This window comes from Acyrthosiphon pisum, chromosome A3 (assembly GCF_005508785.2).
Source record: "Acyrthosiphon pisum isolate AL4f chromosome A3, pea_aphid_22Mar2018_4r6ur, whole genome shotgun sequence".
Classification (NCBI taxonomy): Eukaryota; Metazoa; Arthropoda; class Insecta; order Hemiptera; family Aphididae; genus Acyrthosiphon; species Acyrthosiphon pisum.
Window position 1 is genome coordinate 18,098,659 of NC_042496.1, and position 4,824 is coordinate 18,103,482.

Consider the following 4,824-nt stretch of genomic DNA (forward strand, 5'->3'; position numbering starts at 1 on the left):
CCCACACGCGACATGATTTGTTAACATTTCCTTTGCCAACATTTGTGCGGTCGTCGTTTTAAATTTCATCGTACCTACGTAGCCTGAAAAATTTTATTATAAAATTACATCATATTATATACGGAAAAGGACAAAATATTTATCGCGTTTGCTCAAAACTATAATATAATATATAATATAGATTCGTAATAAACTGCACTCGGTAGTCGGTTCAAATGTAGATATTACTACACATATATAATATTATAATATAATAACAGTTATATTTATACGACCGGAGCATGCTAAAACGCCATAAATTTATTTAGCGATAAATAATTATATTTTAATATGTATTATTATAATTTTTTTTTATTTATTATAATTTTTACGTTTCATATAAAATGAATTTTAATTATGCGTATATACCTATACATTATAAATACGTTCTGGACAGAATATTCCTCTGCTGAGATGATGTACGATAATAATAATAATAATAACACTATAGTGAAGGTGGTTTCTAAATACAATGTCCTAACCTAAACAGTATATATAAAAAAAAAAGAAGTACCAATATATATATATATATATAGGTATAATATGGGCTATTAATATTGTGCGACGCCTAAAGCTGATTCTTCCGCAGTAGTTCGAACGATTATCTGCCGCGATTTCCGTCATCTGAGACTGTATAGTGTGTTTAATATGTAGAAGATAACATCTTAAAATAATGGTATATTCATTTATATATATATATATTTATAGGTAGGTGCACTAAGACACTATTAAAGGCTAATATACGAGATGTTATCCAAGTTCGTGATACACGTATTATACCGAAAATAAGTATATTTTAATTTATTCGTCTTCATAATATTACAAATTTGTTTTAAGCAGATTTCTACCTATATATATATATATTAAATGTGGTATAATATATAGTATGTACCTATATAAATATGTACCTAATTATCTTAAGTCGTCCTATTGAATAAGAACAGTTGTCTTAGTAAACGACTTATTAAACGCATATAAAATATATAATAATAGATTAAACTTCCTTTATATAATATATCATATGTAATTGTATTTTAATTTTAATAGATGATATGATATAGGTATTATAGGTTGTACCTACTATATTAGTTCATATACAGTCATAATGAACCAAACACTTTGGTTAAAACACTAAGCCAGTCGCCACAGATTTTACACCTTATATTCATGTAAAATGGAAAATCACGTAGTGGGCTACCTATATATTATTATTGGAAAAAAACCATGTTTAAAAAAATGTTAGCCGTTGAATATATTATATTTTACGGTCGCTGCAACTCCACTTGAACGTCTTAAATTATATACCTTAACAGCTCATTTTTTCCTCTCTCTCTCTCTCTCTCTCTCTCTCACACTCTCTCTCACTAACTCTCTGCGAATGTTTTTATTATATATGAATAAAGAAATCTTTCTTGAACAGCGTATTACACGCTGGCGGATTTCGTGCGGTTATTAAACTCGCATTTCACGGTTTATTGTGCACGCGGCGACGACGGCGCAGCCCGTGAAATTGGTATAATACGTATGTGTGTGTGTACATACAACGCCCACAAAATAAGACCTCAAAAACGGTAAATAACAATATTATCATTCCCCTCCCCCCGAGAGAAAAAAAAAGCAACGCATTTCTCGCGCCATACGCGTACTACCTATTATTATAATAATATAATATTATTATGGTTGTCCGCGGTTGCGGTGGTCGTTTCCGCGAAATTATCTCGTTATGCGGTGGCTATATCGTATTATACATTATAACTACTATGTTGTGTATTGTCCGCGTACACCTGAATGCCAAACCACCCCTACCTATCTATTTATATTATATTATAATATTTAGTATATTATATTGTATACAGTATACATATTATTATACACCTATACTATACATGCGTTGCATTATTGCGAGTCGCGCCACCGGGCGAGAACCTTGCACGCATCGGTACACACATCTACCCCTACGACACACCCTTGGCCTCTCGGTGTGTACGCGATAGTGCTGTGATAATAAAACGTCATATATACGCGTCCTCGTAAAAGTGTCATGTGCGTGAATACGATCTTCGGGGCGGTATCGCAGTTTTATTGTATATAATAATAATAATAATAATAAGTGTATATACGACTTGCAGCAGTGTCGTCAGACGTTTCCGTCAGCGGGATACCTATTATGGCCCACGATGGTAGGCGATGGTATGAACCACGGACCGTCCTACCCCTAAAATTCCGCGAAATCCTTTTTCGACACACAAGAACACGTGTCCGACAGGACCTCCCGCCGGCGTTGCCACCGAATCGTTCAGCGCGCTCGTGTGTGTGTGTGTGTGTATAATATACGTAATATTACATATTATTATTATTATAATTTATTACTGTTCGTGTAAAGATACCATAGCTACACAACACATATTATATTATATTATTCAGTGGCAGCATTATATAAGTCCCCCCCCCCCCCGTCCGCCGTGTTTTCGGGGAAAGATTTTTCGATATTTCTGTATCGGCCCTGAGGAGAGTTCTCGTCCCCCAATCATACGTATTATTCCATATGCGCGTTATTATTATATGTAAAGTCGTTTTCTCGGAAAACCCGTTGCGTGCGGTCGGTGGTTGTTGTGTGTGTATGCATGTACATCGCGAAAACCTTTGATTTATCGTGCGACGCAGAATTTTTATTTAATATTTTGTGTTTGTTTACCACCATCTTGTCCCCCCATTAAATTCGACACGCTGCGAGCGAAATGTGTACATGTGCAGCAGGAAATGAGTTCGTTTCGACGAAACGGTTACGATATTACATCGTTTGGCCGTTGTGGGTGAAAACCGAGACGACGACGGTGCAGTGTACGATACGATCCGATCGGATTTTATTTTACACTTTTCGTGTATTTTCTCGCAACCGACACGAATTCCTAACGACTGTAAACGCTCCGGGCTGCAGCTACTGTTGTAGGTATATACATATTATTGCCGTACACGCTACATATAGACGCCCGTCCGGGTGTACAAAAGAGTCAATTTTTATGGGCTTCTATTATACTCTGACTACGTACGTACGTATTTATTCTTTTCTCCGGAAATTTATCATCAGATAACATTCGTGTTTTTAATTGGATACGTAGTAGATGTAACATAACCGATTCCCGCGAAAAAACCACCATTACGTTCTTTTTAGTATATATGTATACTGTATAGGTACACCCTTCTGGCGTTTAACGAAAAAATCAACTTATTCCGATTTTTTACGTACGTCGTACATTATAATATATTATATTCCACCGCCGCACAGACATAAAATAAACATATATTATAGTGATAGATAGGTACAATAGATCAGCTGTATACGACAAACCCGTATTGTGTATTATAGGTGTTTAGGAAAAATGTCATTAATATTAATTTTTTTATTTGTCACTAAAACGGGTTATCACGAAGGATTATATTTATATTATAGTATTAAATATCATAGTGTTGAGTGCTGTGGGATTTTTTTAGTTGTTATATTTTATCTTAGACGTTTGTATAATAATATGTTAAGTGTACCTACCTATACCTACAATGCATATAATATATACCTGTATATGAATATTTTATAAACTTTGCTGTGGTTGGTACAAGTTGGTTAATAGTCTTTTCCTTGTTCATAAAAATATTATATTTTATATATTATTAAATACTTTTAACGCCATTGCCCATGTAAAAATATTGAAATGTCTCACTTAAATAAGTGAAATAATAATATAGGTGCATGCGGTTTGTCGGAATTATAGGGATCTTGTAAAAAATAGACCAAATAAACGTTATTTTATATATGTGGAATTTTATTTTATTAGGAACTACAATATAATGATGATAAACATATTAAGCATTTAATGTATAAAAATAAAATAAAATAATATGTATAATTATTAGTATTAATAGACCAAATAATATTTAATATGAATAATGGATCCATTCAATTTTTTTCAATAAAGGAAAATTTTCTTAGCGTACCATTAACGGTACACTTACCATAGGTTGAGAAAAACACGATTGTATTTTTGGTGTAATTAAATATTTTTTAAGTTTATTAGTTTTTAAGTATTTAGTTATGTTGTCAACTATTTTTCAGATTTCGCTGAACTCCACTATACAACCACAAAAGTACAAAACTAAACTCAAGTAGGTAATCACTCTGGTTAAAAATGATTATATTATTTATATATAAATCCAAATCAACTATGTAATGTGCTAATGATTTTTCCGATTGTTTTATATTTTAATTTTTAGCAAAAAAAAAGAAAATTTTTTTTAGTTTCACTAGATACCAAAGACCGAAAAAAAAATATTCTACAATATTATTCACCTAGTGTATCTGTGTTTAAATACAATATTATCATCAAACGAAAAAGTAATATTATTTTATTTTATTTGTGAGACGGGTTTTGTTTTGATCGATTTGTAGAAGTTATTCTCCTCTATTTATTACTACAACGCATTTCAATTACAATATCTACTTCACAAGCTTTAATCACTTCATTTACTTTACAAGCTACACTTAACTCGAAATATTGTTTTCATCGATGCATCATCAGTTCTATATTTAATATTTCGAAGTATGACGATATATCACAGTTTATGAGGATCTGGTGGGTGAAAAACAAAACCACGGTAGCTGTACACGCGAAGTGGGACTAGTGTAATCAGTTGTAAACGAATAAAGGTTACAACCGGAGCGGTTGAAACGAGTTTAATGTAGTATGCGCGTTAAAATCCTAACACGGCCAATTAAAAATTTAATTAAATATA